Source organism: Paralichthys olivaceus, chromosome 1 (assembly GCF_024713975.1).
Source record: "Paralichthys olivaceus isolate ysfri-2021 chromosome 1, ASM2471397v2, whole genome shotgun sequence".
NCBI classification, from domain to species: Eukaryota; Metazoa; Chordata; class Actinopteri; order Pleuronectiformes; family Paralichthyidae; genus Paralichthys; species Paralichthys olivaceus.
In genome coordinates, this window is record NC_091093.1 from 16,650,681 (window position 1) to 16,663,487 (window position 12,807).

A 12,807-nucleotide genomic window follows, 5' to 3' on the forward strand; every position below is an offset into this window, starting at 1 on the left:
TGCCCATCCATTAAAGCCCATACATTTACTCAGAAATAATAGGGAAAAAAATGATAAGATATTTCTGAGTGCCCCTCTAGTCTTACAATACATCATAAAAAACCAGGGCGTTAAAATCAGATTGGGAGACACAAACAACTAATCAATACGACATATGTAACAGTAGAACGGTTAAAATGTGAAACTAAAGCCAACAATCCAGTGGCAGTTGTTTGTACACCTTTGACTGCATTTTGAAAAAGACCCATGATGTTGTCATACAAGTTCAAACACTGTATCAAAGGAATCCTGAGCTCCATGATGAAGGAAATCAAGGGCCAGTGAGGTAGTTTGGCCATATGAGCACTAGAGGGGGGTATAGCCTCAGTTTTTCTCATGAGTTGAATCTTGAAATTTTGTGTGAAATTGATTCTCATTTAAAACACAAAAGTGTAATGATAAATTCAACTTCAGTCCTTCACATCATTTTAGCTCTAGAACAGGCCTGGGGACAGTTGCTTGGAGTACAGAGAGAATCAGATTATTCATACTGTTAATAAAAAACAGCCTGAAATCCTCACCACTTGGCTGTGATGGAAGAGCTGGAACAGCCCTATAAAGCAATTCATCCTGAGAGATTCTGTATCGTTAGCTGTACACAAAACAAACAAGAAAGAGCTGACTGCTTCATGTTGTCCAGAACATAAAACAACCTATCGAAATTGAAGTAAAGCTTCGTATAGATCCAAGCTGCACGTTCCTGCTTAGACGAGCTGAAATAATTGCCCCTAAATTTTAAGGGTATAGACTCTTGGTGAGGATAAATTGTATTGAGTCTAAATTTAAAGAGAAACTATCAGAGAACTGAAATTCATTATTGAGACTCAGTGAAGCAGATATAAACCAAGAGGGTTTGCTTTATTCTGAGTATAATCATTTGGATGGTGTATAAACTTCACCAAGGAAACTGTTCTCTTGTGGCTCTCTTAAATAACTGTAGAGGTTTTGATCACTAGTGGTGCTGCTGAGCAAAGTCTTAATGAGAGCTTCCATACTGTGTCTATCTTGTTTCCTGCCAGCACAGATGTGATCACACACATCTCTGGCAGTGAGCTACAAATACATATTAACAGCTGGACTCTATAATGTGCAGTAAGATGTAGGAAGTGCACCAATTAAATAGGAGAACAGAGTGTAAATACAGGTTGTCTTTGCTGATGTGTGGGAAATCAAGGACCCTCTTAATTTCTACACCATGGTTACAAACCCCCTAATGAGGCCCCATGTTATAGCCTCCTGTGAAAATGAAATATGTAGTTTTAGAGTTTTGGTTGAAGACTAGAATGACTAAATGCATAAAGCTGTTTTCAGACATGCACTGAACTCAGGATAATATCCTGCAATTTTCCGGAGGGGCTGTGTGTGAGAATGCAAATGTCCAAGTGAGTTTCAGTGGACCTTCTCTGGAGATTTTCCTGCCACTGGAAAACAAACAAACAATGTCTGAGTGAGCTCATGTGAAAGTTCAGCAGGAGCAAAGTTCTGCAGAATTCATGATGAGTAATTTGAGACGTTCATGACATTTCTAGCATTCAACTGATGCAAAACTGAAATAAACAAAAAGGATAAGAACTTCTCAGGGTGAAGAAGAGGTGCAACACACGTATAAGGCGATGAAGATCCCAAATTTGTTTTAGTGTCAACATGCTTTAGTGCTGCCCCTCACCTGAACACTCTGGAGATGTTGCTCTTGTTGTAAACACATCTGACTTAGAACATCTCCTGCTGAGTTCCTCATACACGAAAGGGAAACTCTGGAAAAGGTTAGGGTTAGGTCACCTAAACTGAACTGTTATTCATGTGAGTGTTTGTGACTTTTATTTTGATGACTGGTTTGGTTCCCCCAAAGTTCCTTAAGACACAAAGGAAAGGTTGGCTGTTAAATATCCAACATGTTTACTCGTCCTCAAGATGAATCTGTGCATTTCTCTCTGGAATGGTTTCTTTCTTTGTGCTACCACTGAGGGGCACTAAAGTGAGAAATACTCACCCTCTCTGTAGAGGTTGTGAACATTGGGTTAACAGATTAAAAACTCATCTATTACCACTTTGTTAAGAGGTAAAAGAGAAGAGGGGGGGGGGGGGGGGCACAGAGTCAGACATTTATCCTGACTCACCTCATATGTATTTATATTTATATACATGTAATAATGAAAAAAACACAAATGCCTGATGTTATTCCTCACACAAGCCATTTAACTATAGGTAATATATTTAATAGTTTATAAACTATATCACAGCTACATTCACAAGCAGAATGTGTGTTATTATTTCTTATTTACATTTTAGATGAAGAAACTCTAAATAAGTTAATTCTAATAATGATCATTTTATTTTTAATTCTAGATTTTCACCTAAAACAAACGAAAGTTCAACGAACCTCTCTGGTGACTTTACTTTATTTGAGATCATCAGTAAAAAGGATAATACAGTCACGGGGAGGATGTCGCTGATTGGTTGGCAGCAGTTTGCCGTCGGTGTGACGTGATCGCAGCCGTGAGGAGGAGGCGTTTAGAGAGAAAACCGTCAGAGAGGAGGTGAGAGGAGAGGAGACCACCGGAGGCTCCGCCGAGGACACAGCGGAGAAAACATACACTCAGAGCGGAGGAAAGACTCCTCTGTGCGCCGGAGCCCCGCACATCTCCGAGTGCCGAACCTCCCGATCACGCACGGATACAAACGCGCAATTGACCGCGGAGCTCTCCTCCTCCTCCTCTTCCTCCTCCTCCTCCTCCTCCTCCACAGCCGTGAGGACACGCAGCCTCGGGGCAGATGCGGTGGGATTTATCAATCCGATCCACGCGCACCTGCACATCTGGAGGCTGGAGGACGCTGCACCGACCTCATCTGCTCCACATGTGGATGTGTTTTTTTCTCCGTGGATGCAGGATTCAGCTGGTGATGGAAAGTGAGTGTAATGATCTTCACTATAGTTCACACTGATGAGACCTGGCTCATGTCACACACACACGTTGATGCATCTCATTCACTGACCTGGATGTTATTGACCTGCTGTATTTATTTAATTTATTAAGTTCTGCCGATTCTCATTCATTGTCAAAGCCACAACCAACAGACAAAGTCACAGTGAACTATTGTGTCTTCATTTCATCCATTTGAACAATTCAATTCTTATTTCTGTCAGAGAGTAAATGTATAGTTGGACGCGTGACAAAGACTTTTCCCTCCAGGCCTGTTCTGTGTCACCCTCCAACATCCTGAGCTAATAAATGCAACTTCTCCCCTTCGCAGTGAGACGATTATGTGTCCACGTTGTTTTTAAATTCACTATACACACAACCTCTGAGCCTCAGGCCTGCTGTCTTCAGGATATATTGAATCATACACATCTGTGATGGTTGTGCTCATATTTGTTTTTCTCCACATATACAAAGAAGTGATGCATATGTCAACGCATCTATTTCCCAATTAAAAGCCCTGACGTCACACGCACTGACCAATAGAATGGTGAGTTCATCGTGAGGGTATTTTGAGATATAACATATAAATTAACACACACACATTCATGGCTGTTTTACTCAAGTACAACATTTATTGAAAAGAAAAATGACACATAAAGATTGACAAAACCAACTGAGTTCAATGCAGGAGTGTAAAAGACTACATTTCAACAAGGCATGAAGACTTATAGGCCTCATGCCCCCTGACCAAATACCATATGATTTGAAAAGATTTATACAGTCTGTGATTCTAACCTGATGAAAAAATATATAATGAGCTGAGTTCACTCTTAAAGCAGAGGACATTGATTTTGGTCAAATTGGTGGTTCTATTTGAAAAGTGTTGGAGGCAGGATTCAAACTAAAAAACAGCGACAGGTTCTAGAGACCTCAGTGAAAAACAATAAGTCACACCACCAGTGGTGCAACGAGAGCTTTTTAGGTTAGTGACTTAGTTCATTAGTTAGCCTATTAACCATATGTGAATTAATTAAAATGTGGATGAAGCCTAGAGTGGCAGGTGGATCCTACATTTTAACTTTCCAAAACAACAAAAGGTAATAATCATTTATTAAAATGAAGAACTGGTTCTATTTGATTGAAAAGTTATGGATGTAATTATGTTACCGTTTGTAAATCTCATGTGCCTGTTGTTGAATGAAGCCTGACACTAAAGGCCCGATGCATTAACACCAACATCATTGTCTCTGTTTCCAGCAGGAAGCTTCAGACTTCACCTTGTGCTGCTGAATCAACCAGCGGAGCCTGTTCCTGTCTTTGGTTATCTAGCTGTATGAGTGTTAACCGTCCTTCATAAAGCTAGATAACCGAAAGTAGGAATGACCTCCACACCCTCTGCGTCCTAACGAACAGAAACAAAGAGGAAAACACAGATGGCTACACAAGAGAACATGAAGTGTGTTCAGGTAGGTCTATAATACAGTTGTATTCATCTGAACGTGAAAATTGTTTGAATCATTTATCAGAGACGAAGGTTTTATCACCGTTAGAGGTGAACTTTACTAACTGATAGGAAGGTAGACAGAAATATGATCATAACTGAACTTACAACTTCTCATTTGTGAGGATCTTTGATGGATGAGTTGGAAGAAATAAGGAATCTGAAGTCATGTTAAAGGCTGTAGGACTTTTTGTTGGAATATTCTTTTTCCACAATTGACGTTTGACGGACAAAATCAATCATGAAAATAATTATTAGTTGCAGCCTTAAGACACAGAGAGAAACAGATCAATACTAGAATTATGTCTTTTTATTTTAGTTTTTTTAAATGAAAGTATTCACACTGATATGCTTTTAAAAGAAGATAGAAATTCATTTTTTCTGAAGGCTGTTGGGGGCACATTTCAAGCATTTATTTAAACAGATCAGCCACCTTCTCTTTATACAGAAGAAAGTTAGAAATGATCACAAATGATCTTTGTGAGAGGTCGGTCGGATAGAAGAAGAGACGGCTGCACATCTATTTGTTCAATAAAGAACATTTAATTACCAGTCAAAGATCCTCTTCAGATGTAAACCTATAGCATGCAGCCAATGTTTAGCATCTCCACTTAAATATTTCATTCCCACATTTTCCTTTGAAAAATATTTGATTTTGGTGTTACTTGCTGTTAAGTTTCCTTCGTTATAATGTCTCTGTATAACAAACCAAAAACTATTAAATAACTTAACTTTAGCTAAGTGTTGCTGTTGCTTTGTTTAAACTCAAAAGCTGCAGATACCTTTGACCTAAACTGAAAAATATAAATTACACTTAATTTGTTAAATAATTGAATCTTGCACTTATTCAAATAATTGCATCTCAACAGATGCTCTCATTTTTTTGCTTTTTTAATATAACATGCTGAAAAACTGTACAGAATAAAATGTTTAAATAAATTCAAGTTTTGATTCATACAAAATCCATACATGTATTTATTTATTTTTACCATAGGACAGATTTGAAATTTAATCTCAGGTACTAGTCGATGCTCGTGCATGATTCAAGATTCAAGAGGTTTTATTGTCATTGTACAAGAACAACGAAATTGTGTTTGGTAGCTCTCTGCTAGCCAACAGCAATAATAATAATATTATATATATTATTATATATGATATATATATATATAATAATATATATGAGGACATCGTTCAACTGTTACAGTGAAATCTACACGTTTCCCTGTGTCAGATCTGTCAGTGCAGAGGCCTCCTGCCATGTGTGAGTGTGCAGGTTGCAGCTCATCCTCATGAACATCATGTTGTGTGAATGGAAGCCATCTTGACGGAGCCTCCCTGCAGCCTCTAAAATGGTTGTGTTGGCGCGGAGCTGTGGCGCATTAATTGGCGCATCGTTGTGTGTCTATCAGGCGCTAATCGGCGCTGTTCAGTGTCATCACTCGTCTGTGTGACGGAGGTGCAGCTGTAATTAGTGAGGTCACATCTCTGAGGCCTGTGGAAGGTGACGCATTCAACTGCTCATAGTGTAGAGGTGAATATTTACAGCAGTGATGGACTATGTCAGGACAGTTTCATTTCATCTGTGGGATCTCAGTACTAGTCTGAATCATCGCAAGTAAAAAGTCAATCTAGTCAATTCTAGTGTACAGTAATAACACTGGTGACAGTGGACTGCTCTGATAGACAATTACCTCAAAAATAAAAATAACTATAACAGTCAGTTTTATAAATAAATACATTCACAGATCCAAAGTCGTTTTTCAAATTCTTGACATTAAAAGATTATTAAGATTCAATACCTGCAGACAAGACAAAAAAAAACAGTTATTTTAATGGAAAAAGCTAGGAAACATACAAATACATAAACTGTACAATACGTTATAATATATATATAAATACACTCTCCTTGCTTCAGATTTTATCATGCATTGTTTTTGTGTTATTCTGTTCCTTTGAAACAAATCTTTTTGAATTTATTATTATCTTACATTTACAGAAATGATAGAGCTTGAATATTACTACTAATAGCAATTATAATAATAATATACTTATAATGTATATTATATGTATATTATATGTATACTTATATTGGAATGATAACGAATAATATGAAACTTAATTCATCTTACATGTATTTAAGTCACAGAAGCAAAGGCTAAAACAACAGGCCTTTGATTCTGTAAAGCTGCTCTGGAGAAAAAAATCATCAGTCCCAGTTAATTCATGCATTAATTATTCTTTATTATTCAATTAGATATTTAGGATGAGTAACGGAGCGATGTACATGTTTCCTTAATGATTCAAAACCCATTAATTGTGCATCTCAGAAGCGGAGGATCAGGGCAGCAGCTTGCAATTGTTTTCCAAAAAGACCAGATCCGCGAAAGCTCGTAATAATACAAATGTAAAAAAAAAAAAAGTAAATATACTGAAGCCTCTTTACTTTACCTCCACCCCAAACATCTGTCTGTATCAATGCATCACCTTTTCCAAACTGAGCACATGAAAACAACTTCCTCCCTCTTGTATCCAGATGTTGGAGGAGCTGATGGTTCCCCTCATGTCCAGATGTTGAGCAGAGCTGCAGTAGATCTGTGTTGACGCGCAGGAAGGCTGAATTTACTATTCTGTTAAATACTTATCATCGAAATTGACCCTGCGTTAATTAACATCGATTCTGACGCAGAGGTGATCGGCTACTCGCGTGCATGCGCCTCTTTTGTTTCCGCAGTGTTGAGAGAATCATCCCAACACGTAAGAAAAATGCGCTGCAGACATTAAGGCTTCTTGCAAAAACAAAAGTCTTTACTATCCGACAGTAGCGCTCTCTGTTGGTTTGTGGTTTCCACATCATCTCTGCATGCGGTAAAAAAAAAAAATCCGGCCTGAGTAAAAACAAAGAGTCTGACGAAGACGCAAAATAAAGGAAACAATCGCGCAACTCCAGCCGTAATGAGAAGGACGCAGACGAGCTGTGCACGTTAACATAATTGCACAGGAACGACGGGAGCAGATATTTAAAGGCGCAGCAGCATCAACCTCCCTCTGAGAACAACAAACCCAGACCAGTGTTATAATAATAATGATGATAATAATAATAACAACAATAATGATAATAATAATAATAATAATGGAAAGAGAAATTCAACTTTTATTTTTTGGGTGTTCATTATTTTTTATGAAGGTGAAGTAGGCCTTTGATTCATCAGGACAGTTAACCTGGATTTATAATACCTGTTAGAGGAGCCACCTCAACATCACAAAGCCTGAACATTTGTTGGCAACCTGTGCCATCAAACTTCATCTACCACCTCACTTCTGTCACATCATCACATTTAAGGCAGTTTCCATTTAAATAGTGATGGAGAAAACTAGAATTTTTCACCATTGACAGAAGAGTTGTCTGATGTAAATCTATTGTGTCATGAACGCTGCAGAAATCAATTCAAACCTAGAACAATCGATTGAAAAAGGAACATGAAGTACATGTGTCTTCATTAAGGCCCTGCTTTCAGCTCTTCGTTTTAATCGTCCTTATCATTTAGGATGGTAAAACGTGAATTTGAATTAAGGTTGTGGAGTTAATCATTTTAAACAGTTGAATAATGTCAGTTAAAAATAGAGTTTTTTTTATCATGGTATAAAGGAGTAGCCCGATGCATTGTGGCCTCACAAAATAAAAGGGGAACTGTTCCTTTATTAGAAAGCATGCAGGCTGTAATTAGACAAGCAGCTGGGGGGAGGGAGCATGTGTGAAGTTGGCTGATAATATGAGCTCATCCAGCAAAATACTCAATGGCAGCCAGGCACAGATGTGAATCACCCTCATTATCTACTTTTAAAAGTGTCCTATGGTTTAAGATGCAAACGTTTCTCTGTGTGACCCAGTTTGGTGGATCACATTAAAAGAGATTCAAACCTGATTTTGCAGAAATTATATGATTTAATATTTACAGTGTATGTGTGTTGGTGCCTGAAAACAATTGAGCATCTCAGAAAGCTTAGAATGTCCCTGAGTATTTGCTTGTTTGAGAAAAATCAACTAACCTTCTCATTTACTGTGACCACTCAATCGTCAATAGTACTGAAAAAATCAATCACATTGATAGCCCATATTCACAAATCACAATTTTCCTCATATGGGTTAACAATCTGCACTAGGTGTGACATCTAATGTTCTTAAGGTGGGGAAAAACTATTTTAACAAAACTTTCAACAGGAGAAACAAATGTTGAAACCCTTAGAGAGAATGAGTCTCCCAGGACAGACAGAAGTGTAATTAAAATAACACAACTATTTTAAATTCCAGTAAATCTATTCTGTGGTGAAACTAGCTTTTGATTTTACATCCTATTCACAATGCATTAATGTGACCTACACTCGACATGCACCTGTACGGATGTAAAGTACAAGTGATGTTTATCCCCCCGATGCACAGAGACAGTGCAGCCCAGTGTTGGTCGGGACACACTGTCCCCTGCAGCTGCACAAGACCTGTTGGTAAACAGCAGCCAGAGTCCACATTATCATTCTGATCCTGGCTTTGCCCCACAATGGCTGCTTTGTGAAAGGAGCACTTGACAAAGGTCCGCCACCTCTTTTTCCCCCAAAACTGCATGTGAGAGGCTGCTGCACTGAATCCTGAGCGTGCAGCGAGGTGGGGACCACGCTCCAGACCAGACAGTGGCAGATGACTGCATTAGCACTGCAGCCATGAGAGTGTCTCCTGGAAAAGTTGGCCCTTTGTCCTCCTGCCTCTTTATGTCTCTCTCACAGCAAGTGTATGGGTGTGTGTGAGTGTGTGTGGTCTCATGCCAGAACTAACGTTCATAAATAAAATGTGTAAACTGCTCAGTTCATGTAGAGTTTTAGTTTTATGCCCACACATACAACACAAGTGTTATTCAATGGGGCCTAAATATAAAACTATCAATAACATCTTTATGCTTTAAATTGAAGCAGGACATTGGATGAAAACACTGAAAGTTGAAATTAATGTTAACTTGGAAAATCATTGTAAATGTATTTTCCCCCACTGTCCATTGAAAGCAATGGGGTTAAATGATAAAAAAAACTTACACATCCAAATCCCTAATATCCAATATCTGAAACATTAGAACTCAGTTACATGAAACAGAAGAGATGTCTCCTTCCATTCCAATACATTGGATGGATTTGCCCTCCTTCAATGAATCCATCTCAAAAGATACACAAGATAAAGATGGACATGGACATATTAGACTTAGAGCTTTGCAGAAGATTGTGTGAGAGAGTGGTGGGGAGGGGGGTGCATGTTTTGTGTTTCAGAGGCAGCACACTAACAGAGAGAATAATCAATTACAACTCAACACACAGACCAGATCGTTCAGCTCAGTCAGCCTGAGGTGTGCTTGTTAGTGAAGGTCTCACTGTAAAGGCCGCATTGTTTTCTGATGTGAGACCTGGCTCTCATGATTTTACTGTAGCGTAGTGACCCGATCATGGCTGTCCTGTCTCCGTACCAACCTGGTAGGTAACGAATGTAAGCTCCCCTGAAGGCAGGACATTGTATGTTTTACGTCCCTGCAGCCCCCTCTCCCCCCACAAAGATACTGCAGCTGCGATCCTGTCTTAATCTGGGGGGATAAACGTGATTATCCTGCTATGGCTTGTTCTTGGCTTTGTAGCAGCAACAGGGGACCTTTCACAGCTCCTTTTTTCCCATGGTCGAGTGGGTTTGAGCAACTAAGACCCCCGATGTGGACGAGTCGCCATTCATCAGCTGTGGGCTGCAGCAAGCAGGCATATCACACAGATCCTCTGCAGGCAGATACACAGAGATAAACACTGAATGTTGAAAATATGACATTTGTATAATTGAGCTGCAGCTTGTCACAGTCTCTGTCTCGACTGTCTCAGGTGAACCAGCTGTAACTCAGCGGTTCTCTGTAGATACTGGCTGACTTCATCAGAGACATTGGTGCACTGAACTAAAACAAAATGAGTGTTACAGAAATTATTTTGATCAATATTCTCATTGTTGTTTTCCAGATCTTTAGTTTTGTTTATCATTTCATTTAAACAGTATATTGTATAACTATGTATTAGAACAATAATTGTCTATTTATTATTTGGCCAAAAAACAACAACAAAATTCAACTCAAGTCAACTTTTTTCCTCACTTAAATTTTTTTTGTGTCAAATTACATTTTCTAATATCAAGAATGAATATCCTCACATCCCTTAACACTTGTCTCCCTCATGATTCAGACAGCAGATTTTTAACATACAATATGTAAAACTATTTCTGAACAGAACAGAGCCTCTCTCAGGGAATGATTTCCATTCTCCCCCGCCAGTCCTTCAGACAAGTCAGTCAAGTTCAAGTTCACAGGGGCAGAAACGTCTCGACTCTTCATTCACTTCTGTCATCCCCCATCCCTCCCACGACCGCAGGCCCCCCCCCCATGTTCTTTGGTGACTGCATGGCGTTACTCTGACAGAGGGTTGTTGTTATGGCAGCAGCCTGGACGGCCCGGCTATGTGCTGCTGAAAAGCACGGCCTGTCAGAGAGACAGACAGAGAGAGAGAGAGTGAGAGAGAGGGAGAGAGAGAGGTTCCCCCCAACAGCTGGGCACAGACACCCCCCATCTCCCACAGGCCTTTCAGACACCTCCCAGACCCTGGGAACACCAAGAATTTCACATTCATCATCCAAACACACACACACACACACACACACACACACACACACACACACACACACACACACATTCTTGTTCTAACCTTAACCATCACCACAAAATGTCTGACCCTTACCTTAACCTGAACCTAATTTTAACCCTAACCCTAAAACCGAGTCTTAACTGTCCAACAAGCCTTTGAAAAAGTGCAGACTGGCCAAAATGTCCTCACTTTCCAAAAATGTCCTCACTCCATAAGATCTATGCTGTAAATGGTCCTCACAAATATATATAAATAAAAGTACAAGTACACGCACAATAACTTTTGTTTCCTGAATTCCATATATCTTGGTCAAACTAAAAGCAGGGGGCTTTGATTTCTAAATCTGTCAGGGGGGCACAACTGAGCCATCGCACCATGTCCATGTACAAGTTACATATCCATAAAAGATTCCTAAAATACAAAGCTTTACTCCAAACCAGACGTGTGTACTTAGTTTTGTGACATTTTGAGCAAGTTTCTGGCCCGTGTGTGTGTGTGTGTGTGTGTGTGTGTGTGTGTGTGTGTGTGTTGTTGTAGGGGAAGAAAGAGACAGAGATTTTGTTGAGGTCCCATTCAACTCTGAGCATGAAAGCCTGATCATTTGCATAAACTACATGCTGTCTGAGGGGCGGGGGTGTTTGGGGGGTGGCAGACACACTGAGAAAAGATATGAGAGAACATGAGAAAAAAAGAAAGCGGGATTGTGCATTGTGAAGCTGCAGAAAGAAAGGGAAGATGCAAGGGTGACAATTGGCAAAGAATGGGTGTTACCATGTCTCCCAGTGGGATTAAATTGTCCAGGAACGTTTTTATGTGTAATTTGATAAATCTGACAGTACCTTGGCTGCAGGGCTGAACTCACATGGTGCTCCCACCTGAACGTCATCCAACGGGATGCTGAGATGATGCAACCGGTCACAGAACGGTGTCAATGTTCCGAGTGGTCCTCTTGACATGATTTCATATGACAGCATCTGCACACGAAGCACGTTCTGTGTGAAGGTTCAATTACTGAGCTGATTTTGACTGATCTTATGTTTGTTTCTTCTCTTTTAGAAAAGAATCACAGTGATGCTGGTGCCACCCTCTCTGTGCAGGATGTGCTGCGTCTTCGTCGGTGTGTTCGTCACATGGATTCTCTGCAGCCAAACACAAGGATTTGCCTCTGTGCAACAGGACAACTGCAGGAACACATTCGCTCTCTCCTCCAGACTTTAACACAGTTTTAACCACTGTTCATTCATTGATTTCACTGTCAGTGATGTTTAAAAATGAGATTTGATACTTGACTCATCAGTTACACTTGAGTTGAAGATATTCATTTTCAAGTGCATGTCATTTATTTGAGAATCCTGTCTGAAAAATAATTGGAAGAATTTTGATTGAAATGTGATAAAAAATAAAATGAATAATAAAAAAAGTACAAATTATTGTCTGTGGTTTCCAGGTGACCAGATTTAGGGAATTGTATCATAGAATGACTGTATGTGCTTTAACTCCTGACTATAACATCTGAGCATCTAGGCCTGAAAGCTGGAATACTGAATTTTACTTTATCTATGACACTGGAATCTGAAATGATCCCAGTGAGAGGAATGAAATGCTTCTGTTGTTTTCCCAATAAAAGAAATGTTGAACAAA

The 12,807-nt window shown here is 39.5% G+C and overlaps 1 long non-coding RNA gene across 2 annotated transcripts; it reads left to right on the top strand.

Annotated features, from left to right (window-relative positions):
* The first annotated feature begins 2,563 nt into the window (after positions 1-2,563).
* LOC138407434 (uncharacterized) lies at positions 2,564-12,807 on the top strand. Of its 2 annotated transcripts, none has more exons than XR_011240839.1 (3): positions 2,564-2,947; positions 4,218-4,426; positions 12,223-12,807. It is a non-coding gene; the product is annotated as an uncharacterized lncRNA (long non-coding RNA). The 2 variants fall into 2 exon arrangements; XR_011240840.1 differs by having other exon boundaries at positions 4,221-4,426.